Below are 12,296 nucleotides of genomic sequence, written 5' to 3'. Positions count from 1 at the left end.
TGCATATATCGTGTTAAAATAAATACATGTATAATATACTCATTTTCATTTACAGAGCACCTAATCTTGTGTTAATAATAGAAATATTAATGATAATAATAATAATAATGTAAATTAATTATTTTAACGTTTTTAGGTTTTACGATATATATACATATATATATATATATATATATATATATATATATACACTTGACACAGTTTTTTTAATCATTATGATATATTTCATTATTTATTAGTAAATTATGAATTCACCCAAATAGATACAAACTATATTGATGTTTTATTCCTATATAGATAACCAATGAATAGAAACACAGTAATTAAACACGTTTAATAAATTGAATATTTAGTGATCATTTTAAAGCTACGAGTATTTTTTCTCTGAAAAAATGATTTTTTTTAATCAATAACGAATTGTTTAGGTTTCCTCATATATCTATATATCTTTATTTAAGTCTTCATACATATATATACATACATATGTATCTATTTCTCTCTCTCTATATATATACATATATGTGTGTCTATCTCTCTCTCTATATATATGTGTATATATATATATATATATATATATATAAAGTGTCCTTAAATATAGAGATATATACACATAGAGAGATATAGATAGCTATATAAGTTGATAGATAAATATATAGATAGATAGATGGGAAATACTTATTTCTCAGTAGCATGGTATAAAGGATTTATATTATTATAATCGATACATATTTAATTCAACACATTTTTGTCCAAATTCGACCGAAATAGTAACTGTTGAAATAGTTACTATTATTAAAAAAATATTAGAACTAATTTATAATGAGAAAAATTGCTAATATTTCTCCTGCCATAACTAGAAGCACTACATCAAGTTCTGAAAACCACAATGTTTAAAACGAAATCGATTCCAATAAAATGAAATTGAATCTTAGATCAAAGTGACAATATTGAAATAGTACGTGGTCTTATTTTTATTTGCTTATCCGTTTTTTTTTTTAATTTTGTTAGACATGCAACTTAGGTCGGTTCATGATGTTTACATTTGGTATTTTATATATATTTTTTATAGAATTATTTCAGACAGGACATGAAACACTTTCATGTAATTATCTTAAGCAAATGTTAAGCAAATTAAGAATTGTTAGAAAGAATGTTTCTGACCCGTAAAAGAACAACCCTTCCCCCTTTGCCAAACCAACGTTCGGAGAATGCAAAGGAATAAAGAACAAAATATGAAAATGAGAGTTACACACAATCACATACACGTGCGTACACACAGGCACACACACGCACATATATATATATATATATATATATATATATATATATATGTATGTATATGCACACAGACGAGGAGATAAAAAAACAGACAAACAAAAAGAGAAAGGACTCTAATTGCGACATATCAATGTTGAACACAGGTTTACAGATTGGTATTTACACTTATACAGGGCTAGATAGCATTTTATGAATAATTTTTTGTTACGTAAATAAAATATGCTATAATAGGTCATTAACACTTGCTCCACGTTGTTAACCATTGATCAAATCCGTAAAATTCTGAATGTTTCGTTTGGGTATAATTTGTAATATCCCGCTTTAGATTGTAATTGTAAGGCTTTAAACGCTCACTAATAACCTGAATTCACAGCTAATTGTAAAATCAATAAAATGAGCACTATACTTAATAGACAATGTATTTGTATATATATATATATATATATATATATATATATATATATATATATATATATATCGACAGAATAAAGAGATAATGGATAGGGATTTATTCATCAATACATGCTTATATATATATATATGCATATATATATATATATATATATATATATATATATTATTTTAAATAATGCTGTAGTCTATAAAACTTTGCAGCTACCTCTGTTAAAAGCAACCATTTTTTAAGTCGCCTGAGAAGGACTTGATTTTACGCGACATATTTGTCCAACACTTTATCGTGCCAAATGTGACGACCATGTAAAGTTATTCATATTAATAACATATATTTGTCCTATCATTTAGCAATCATAATAACCTCCTACAATGTATTTATTGTCACACTGAAATATTTTAACGTTGTGTGTATATATATATATATATATATATAGATAGATAGATAGATAGATAGATATAAAAGTATGTGTGTGCGCGTGTGTGTGTGTAGGTGGGTTTATGTGTTTATACAGAGAGGGAGAGAGAGAAGAAAGTAAGGGATATAGAGCGGGGAGTGGTAGAGAAATAACGTGCGTTTTTGAAACTGCTATTACTACTTAGAAACCCTTCTTACTTCTGCCCCACAATGTATATATTTAGGAAATGCATAGTTCCGGTATCAAATCATGACACTCTTTTCTACTACCATTCATTATAACGAAATCTAACGATCATAATTCAACTTCTTAATAATGCATATGGCAGAAGATGGAATCTAAAGGGCGAATCTTGCATTTTTAATTTGTATAATTACCAGGGATATACCTCTTCTCATAAATGTACGCTTACCTGAAAGTGATACATCTATGTGTTACCGGCAGACCATTTGCTTACCTACATAACTCATACATATACAAGCGAATATGATACAACGTATTACTATGTTTTTCACAGATAGGAAATCTACTCTGGTTGTTATGTTGTAAAACTCAACGCTCAACCCAATATTGTCCATAAATTTGTTCATACGAGGATAGAGAGTGTATGCGCACTATGCATTTCACCACTAATGATTAAATATAGCAAGGCAGGTAAACCTAACAAAAGTAAACGTCTATGTGTATATACTCTTACTCAAACTAACCGTATGTTATTTCCCTTAAGAAATAAAGATACAAAACTAATGATTCATCCCATCTTATTTCATTGTAAAGCATGTGTACATCGAATAAGATTTGCTTTAATTGAACATTACATCTATTTCTATAATTATACTTTTAAAAAATATTGTGTTTCTACATAAAGTAAGAAAACATAAACGACGATAATATAAAATAATAACTATATATAAAAACAGTTATGCGTTCTTTGACAATATGAAAGGATTCTTTTATATCAATTTTGGCACTGTTGCTATTTTTTCTCTTACTCAATATCCGTCATATTTTAATAGAACATATACATTTATTTTTCGATTTTAATGAGCCAAAATTACAGAAATTACCTGCTCGTTTCTTTATATTCGATGATCAAAAGGAACCCCTCCGAATGAGATGAATATCAAATATATGCATATAAACATGTACGTATGTATGTATTATTTTGATGTATGTATGCATGTATGTGTATACGTATATGTATATATATATATATATATGTGTGGGTATATATATATATATATATATATTTACATATGTATATGCATACACATATACAAATATATATGGACTGAAAATAAATAAATATATATATATATATGCACATATATATTATAGAAATATGTGTGTGTCTAGTAATACATATTAGTCATAGATTTAAAAATAAATGTATGTGTATTTATAAAAAGATAGTTTCATCATTCCTGCATTTAAAAAAAAATTGATAATGCTATTTTTGGGGGAGGGTGGGGGCATTTTTATATTTTGTTCATTTCTGAATTCCGATCAAATTGTGTGAGTAAATTTCAGCTGAAGAAAGTTATAACGGTTTAAAATAAATGAGCAGTTAGCAAAAGAAATTATTAATTCTTCCTTTAGAAACGAAACGTTATTTTAAATTAACATAACTCAAAATATAAATAGATAAAAAAGAAAGAACTGCAATACGAAAATAACTATAGCTGAATGAAAAGTGAAGAGGCGTTTGAATAATAAATGATCAAAAGTATTGCTTTCTTGGGAAATTGTCCAGCTTATAAAACATTTTTTTTTCATATTATTTAAATGGTATTTTTTACTATTCACTCCAATATAGTTACCTCCTCGCAATTATAATGATAAATTATAATATTGTTTTAGTGTTGTGAAAACCGATCCTCTTCTATTGGCGATATTGGTTAGGTTGAAAACGAAAATCAAAAATCCATGAAAAATCGGAAATAACCCATGAGAGTCCAAACAAAAATTGGAAATAACCCATGAGAGTCCAAACAAAAAATCGGAAATAACCCATGAGAGTCCAAACAAAAAATCGGAAATAACCCATGAGAGTCCAAACAAAAATCGGAAATAACCCATGAGAGTCCAAACAAAAATCGGAAATAACCCATGAGAGTCCAAACAAAAAATCGGAAATAACCCATGAGAGTCCAAACAAAAAATCGGAAATAACCCATGAGAGTCCAAACAAAAATCGGAAATAACCCATGAGAGTCCAAACAATGCAAATGACGAATCTTCATCTCAAAAACTCAAAAACTTATTATATATTACTTGTATTCTGGTATAATTTTAAATTCCATAGAATTTTTCTAAAAAAAATCAGTAAATTAAATTTTTCTATATGTCAAAACTATACTGCAATCGAGTTTCTTGGTGTAATTTTATTGCATAAAACGGAGATACTAGCTTAAAACTTACAAGTCGATTTGACGTCCGGGGTTCAAATCCAAATGAATGCAACAAGACTACTTAGCTAATTATTAAAACGTGGAATGTAAACAGTGCATTAAATAATAATGGTTACGTTCGACATTATTATGACTTCTACTCTGATAGAAATTTAACCTGGAGTAGGCCTGAGCACAAAACTCCCGAACCGTTATGATAACTAACCATTGATGGTGTAAAAATTTTGACAAAGATTAAGAATCAGATGTGGCATTTCAAGCACATTCACTTATCTGCATGAATGAGACGTCATTGGAAACTATTTATTATCTTACAGTTGAGTATTACACAACATTGCCGATTATTTAATTGAAATTCATTTTTAACTGAAAACAATTATTTAACTGAAGTCAATTTTATCACTAATACCAATTATTTAACTGAAGGAAATTATTTAACTGAAGCAAATTATTTAACTAGAACCAATATTTTAATTGAAATCAATTATTCAATTTAAATTGATTATATAACTGAAACTGAAAGAGCCGATGACCCCAATGAAGTAGGTCTTAGCCATTCACAACTTTAGAACCGTTACATGTATCTAAAAATGTAAATTTATGTCTGCCAGATTTGAAAATAAATCGTAGATCATACGGAAGCTGCAAAACCGAACTTGGATTCTAACAGCTCTCATCTATATTTACAATTTTTAATGTTGTTTGTCAATGTAATCTTCAATTAACATCTCAGCTTAGTATTCTTCAGTGTCAGAGTTCCTTATTTAGCCCAAAGACTAAATATAATTGCAATTGATTTTATTCTAGAGTATCGATTGAATATATTAAAATGTAAATGAGTCCTGGGCAATGCAAGCATGGGTTGGCTTGTACACGATGTTTGAGTTAAATTATTTATTGAAATATTGTAAATATGACATTTTAGTAGGACCAACGAACATGCCACTAACATTAAAACTATTATATGTTTTGTGGATATCCTTTAGATGTTTTTTCTGTATTGTTATTAAGCTAAAACGACCCAATTAGTTTTATTGAAGTGCATTGCTTTAAGTGGAAACCGTTATTTCTGTATACATAATAGAAAGCAGAAATTGAATTGAAGAAAGATGAAAGTGTTGAAAGGTCAATAAGGTCAGCTAATCCGATAGTCAAGCTAGACATGCAATACACTGAATGTCATCTTAATTATGATCGTTAGATAACACGATAAACTTATTAACTGTTAAAGATAGGAGTGTTAAGGTCTAATATAAACACAATACTGGTTGAGACATCTTTTTGATAAACATTTACTTTTAAGAATGTATGTGTCTATCTTACGGTGGTAACAAATCACGGTTCGAAGGGAGTTAACATCTTACCGGCGGTCTTTAAAATCGTTATTCTCGAATAGAATCTGTCTTGATAACAATGATCCATTAGTAAAACCGCTTAACTTGAGAAAGATCGTTTAACTCTGACATAAAATACCTAATTGTATATAATTCAAACAATACTCTTTAGTATAAGGAAACTCGAGTTTTTCGGCTATTTCTTATAGGAGTGAATTAATCTACTTAGCTGAAAAAGAGAGTTTCTAATAGTAATATGATTATCATAATATAAAATTAATTTGTATAAGCAAAACGGAGAAACAGGCACATTACATCACAAAATGAAAAATGCGCAATAAATATATGTAATTTAAACAGATTATTTGGAAGATAAATATATTTTCCCTGTTTTCTCTTTATTAAAAGTCACTTGTAGTACGGTCTATATATTATAGAATTAGATGATCTACTTTAAAATAATTTTAACCTCAATCGATTGGCTGCAAGGTCTTCCATAAACTCTTTTCCTTTTTTAAAAAACACACAACATGAATAGGAAGAAACAAAATAAACACAGAAATGAGGAGATGTTTTAAGAATTGGCTTCTTTTCCTCTAATTATTCTTGGATCATTGCTCATTTATCTACACATAAGTAGGACAACCTATTAAATTCTCTCTCTCTCTCTCTCTTTATCTCTCTCTAATTATATATATATATATATATATATATATATATATATATGGGGGGGTGCGCGTGTGTAAATATATATGTATGCCTGTCAATGACAAGGTGTAAATATATATATATATATATATATATATATATATATATATATACATACATATACATGAAAATATATGTTTATATACACAGAAACACACGCAGATAATATATATATAATGTATATATATATATATATATATATATATATATATATATATATATATATATATATATATATATATATATATATATATATATGGAAGCGGTTATATGATTGTGTGTAGATATACATATACATATATATACATATATATATATATATAAAGATATAGATATGTATGGATACACATAAACACACCCACATATAAAACAATATATATATATATATATATATATATATATATATATATGATTAGTTTTTTTGGAAAAAGAAATCCAGCAGAGTGCTCAATTAAAAGGAAAATCCGAAATATAAGAGCGTATTTATATTTTGTGTACAGAAAGTTGTTAGATAAGACAAATCATTGGTACCGTCGGTTTCCAGCCCGATAATAAGGACCGTTTAAGTTATCCTTATCAAGCTCTCTTCAGCCAATATTCGTCTATTTTATAACCGGAAGTGTGAAATATATATATATATATACCTCGCGAGTTCAGCTTTAAATCTCGTTTTGTTAAATCCCCCGCCTTTATTTATCGGATCATGATGATTTCATTAACTTTAAACTTTGAATTATTTAAATTTAAAATCAAATTTCGAAAAAAATGTTCCCTTATATCAATCGATTTTAATTTTAACCCAAAATAATTTAAAAATCTAATTTTTCTTATATATAAAAACCTTAAAATTTATATTGATATCGGTTAAAAACTTAAATTTTCCTTAAATTATATCGAATTACGTTTAAAAATTTCTAAAATACGTTAAAAGTTTAAAAAAAAATTAACCTTTCGTTTAATTATATCGAATAACGATTTAAAATTTCGACATACGTTTAAAATGTCATAGGAAAAAAATTGTAAATACTAAAATGATTAGTCGGTAAACTTGGATTTTAATCTTCAGGCCAAGACCTTTTTTCTGTTATCAAAGTGTAAGATCTGTTCAAGCAGATACTACAATCAAAGTAATATGTGGAGGCAACCATATATATCAGACCATTGCTTTGAGCAATCAGTTTTAAATAAATAACAAAGTAGAAAAAAAGGCTTGCAGTTTTTCTAATCATCTTGGCCTTCGGGCCGGGATCAAAATGTAATATCTGTTTTGATGCTACACTTAAGGTAATTTGTCCGTGGTCAATGGAGGGGAAACCCTCTATAACGAGACAATTATTATTTAGATCCCTACCGGAGTCCGCCTTTTGTCTTTTTCAGGGAGCTGGTTTAATCCCACTTTAAAAACGACTTCATGTCACATTTTTCTTTGGTAGGAAAACAAATACACACTAACAGAAAAAAGGGCCTTGGCCTTCGGGCCAAAATCCAAGTGTAGTGTCTGTTCTAATGCTACATGCAAGTTTTATCAATGGAGGAGAAGCCCTCTATACTGAGACAATTGTCATTTTGGGCTATTACCAGAATGCGCACATTTGCCCTTCTTTTGGGGATCTCGTTTTTTCCATACAGAAAAAACGACCTTGTCTCACATTTTCAATTCACAGGGAAGCAAATAAGAGCTAATAAACAGAAAAAGGGTTTTAATATGAATATTAATGCACAAAATATAACATAGGACTATAGATTTCTCCTAATCTTCCTCATTTTTTTTTCTTTTAAATTCATTGTATCGTTTGTTATTTTTTTTCTATCCTGTATTAATTTTCCGATGCTTTTCTCAGTATTCGTTTTTTGTTTTTAATTTACATGGTAGTCACCATTTATCAAGGCATTTCTCAGCATCCAACATCGTCGTACGCTGTTGATTTTTATATACCATCAACGTTTTATTTCTCAATCATTTGACTCTTATTTTCCTTATCTGACCTAGTTCTTCTTTCCTCATTCCATCATCATTAATGCTTACTCAACAACTTGCCATTCACATTAAATCTGTTTATTTTCTTCCTGTTTATTTCTACAGTTTATCTTTTTTTCAATATGAATCGATGCCTATCTTTACATATACACTGTTCATGCTTTTCCACTCTTGTGTAATCGATCCCATTCGAAGAAATTACGTATGATATTTGATCCTTTATTTTCAAGTATGTACAACTACTATAAGGATATATATACAGTAACACAGCAAACCATTATATTCTTTTTTTCATGTGTTACTGTTTTAATGCATTTCAAGTTTTCTCGTTTCATCCTTCTATTCTTCTCTTTCATATCTGCTTCGTACAATCCTATTTTTCTCTCGATTTCTTTTCTTTAATTCCTTTTAAACTATTAGTTTTTTTTTCGGTTTTCTTTACACACGGGTATTTTTATTCTTAGTCCTTTTTACTTATTTTCATGGTGTGCTCATATTGATTGGATTGTTTAGATTATCGTGCTTATCTTGAATATTATTCATATAACTTTTCGACCTTCTTCAGACACGTCTTGTCAAATGAGAGAATCTTCAAATTCAAAGGCATTTATAGTATTTCAAACGAAACAATTTATTTAATTTCCGAAGGTATAATTTTTGTTCCGGTGGCCTTGACCTGATAGAAATCACAAGTAATTCAAATGAGTTAGTTCAGTATCCATAAAAGTTTTTACATTTTTAACATATTGTGTCTTTCACATAGAACTTCTTACACTTAACACCTTTATTCGTTACCTCACGATTCATTCATTACACGAAATTATAACTGAGGCAGTCAACTATCGTTTTTTGCAATGTTCACGACATCAGCTTGTGCAAACACTGGCGATTATTACCTAATTATACTCGGGTTAAATAGTTTTAATTCCCTTAATTCTCGTATCAATTGATTAGTAACCCTGAACTATAGACTTAGTAAAATGTGGTTTCCTGACTGGGTTCAATTCTCATGACAGATAGAAATTGTCACCCTTACACTGATCATTGCGTAACCATAAAACAGGACTTTATTGAAACTAACCGAGAGCTCTTTTAATATCCTCGTTGTTCCCTTCAGTGCAATTGTATGGATCCCTTTTGCCCTTACTTCACCTGGAATATTAGTTAGATAGGACTTTAGGTTCTTCTTCATAAACCCTGTGGTACCTTTAATAATTAGTATGATGTATATCTCCCTAAGATTCCAGTTTCTTTTCATAGCATACATGAAACCTTGATATTTGTTCTGTTTCTCCCTTTCAGCTCTGTTCATTAGGGACACTCACTTACACCAAGGTTGCAACCTATTCCATATAACTATGTTGGGTTTGACAGCAGCATCTTAGGTGTCTGTAGGGATTACCTGGTCGTAATGTGTGGTATCTAAGACATTAATGTATATGTGGCTGCATACGTATACAAATGATAACATATTTTCGGATAAGACTCGCAGAATCATTCATCGTTTCAAACTTTCTGTAGAACGTATTCGTATTATTATTCAAATATTAAGTAAAAAAAAGTATTTAAAAAAATAAATAATGTAAAGATCTATGCATTAAACATTGTACTGTGGATATACCTTCTAATACAACGTCGCAGTAAACCCTTCCTTGTATGGATTTTACCATATACAAGTGTAACACAAGTAAGGTAAACGCGAACAACCATTTTAATTAGAACGAACTACAGAAAGAAAATGATATATTGTACGGTACATCTATCTATCAGTATGCATTTATATAATTATATCTTCCAAGACACGTTAGAATTTTACTTCATTCTACGAATTTTTAATAACTTTACATAATATGAGGAATTAGTTTTTATGAAAGTATAAGTAGTTTATAACGCAATATCATTAAACTATATTCTTTCAATTTATAATAGTTCTAGGGTGATCTTTTTTATGGAGACATTACTTATTTACAGCAGAACTAGATTTATATGAGCGATTTCTCTCCAAATCTAATTAATTTTACTTAATTTCAAATGACTTTTAAATATATATTTCGTCTGCCTTTGGACTTCATTCGAATAATTATTCCCTTTTTATACGAGAGACAAAATATCGCAGCAGATTGTGGCTTGGAAATTAAAAGTAAAAGATGTTTTTCTAGTGCCAGCGTGTGATTTTATTTACGCCAATTTGTCTCTGAATCTTCTGAAATGATTATAATTTCAATTAATCTCTTAGAAAAAATATCTTCGAAATATTCGGTTGTATTTCTATAGTTATTCACATTAATACTTGAAAAGGTAGCAGAATATAACAACAGATTATAGCTGAGAGATGAGGATTAAACTATTACAAATTAATGCATAAGCAAAAAAAGATACACAAAGATAGAAAGAGAACATGAGCAGACGAAAAAGCGGAAAGGAGAAAAAATCTTAAGCAAATTTATTATCAAAGCAACGGGGGGAAAATGTTTCGCAATATTTTTCTCAGAACGATCGAAAAGCATATCTATTCCTTGTTCTTGTGATCGGTTGACCATTTGTCTTTTATCTTATAACCCATCCCCTTTCACTCTGATATCATTTTGCATACCTACAGATCCATTCATTGGTGTGTACGTATTTACTTCTAATAATAAATCATTATTCGATTTTAAGTGCAGACACATACACACGCCAACATGGAACTTGTCTTCAATGGCCTGTTTCGAAAATATAAAATGTAAATCCTCACGTTTTAAAATTAATATCATTCTGCATACTTGTGTCCTGCGCACATGTAATCTTAAATACGATTACCAAGGCTACAGAAAGTTACATGATGGATTATCATCTTAAAGTATTTTGGATTTAAGAAATTTATAGACTCATCAAATAGTATTCGATATCACAAGTTCTATCTTACTAAGTTTTGTTGCCCGGAGAAAACGATTACATATTTCACTAAAATTGAATTATCACAAACATAATAATCATTTCCATGATTTAACCGATGGCAATTTTATCTCGCTATGTATACATTTAGATAAAAAATATATAAACTTATTTTATTATTTACTAAATAAGTTGATTCATATTTTAAATAATTGGTACAAAGTAACATTGTGTTTATTAGAGCGTATATAATCAAAGGATCTTGCCACTTAATGATATTGTCAAGGCTTCAATATATTAAATGACGCAGAACCAATACACAGAGTAAGCACACACACACACACATATATATATATATATATATATATATGTGTGTGTGGGGGGGGTGGGGGGTGTGTGTTAATTATATGTGTGTTCTGTTTATTTATATTTAATACTTCTTGTATATAGAAGTTAGGGTTACAATTTCGAAAATAAATCTTTAACCGAATAAGGAAAATATAAACATCATAGCGTCTATTACTTCCCAATACAATTATGTTTATTATATACTAAGAAAGTTGATTATATTGTACGAAGTTTGATTTATACTTTCATAATTGTGTTTAGTACTAAAATTATTCTTGGTACTGCTAATATGATCCTAGAGGTATATCGTTTAGCGATAGAGTAATGTCTTCAAATCGATCCAATACGGTGTCCCTGCAACAAAAAGAGTAAAAATAAAATGCAATACATCCTTAACTAATTCGCTAATTCGCGTGATACTCTAATGCAAAACGTAATGCGTTATTATACTCGGTAGACAAGCATGCCGAAAGCCATACGCGTGTATGTGTGATGTATCTTTTCTTTTTCACTTTTTTACACGGGAATACTAGTA

General features: G+C 28.9%; 1 protein-coding gene across 6 annotated transcripts in view; it reads right to left on the bottom strand.

The window, feature by feature from the left end:
* Positions 1-12,296, bottom strand: part of LOC145303403 (semaphorin-1A-like) — a 538,996-nt gene that overhangs the window by 29,985 nt on the left and 496,715 nt on the right. The window lies entirely within an intron of this gene.

Source organism: Euprymna scolopes, chromosome 19 (genome assembly GCF_053919585.1).
Source record: "Euprymna scolopes isolate OS-2025 chromosome 19, ASM5391958v1, whole genome shotgun sequence".
Lineage (NCBI taxonomy): Eukaryota > Metazoa > Mollusca > Cephalopoda > Sepiida > Sepiolidae > Euprymna > Euprymna scolopes.
The sequence above is the reverse complement of the archived record's forward strand: the minus strand, read 5'-3'. Positions and strand labels throughout refer to the sequence as shown.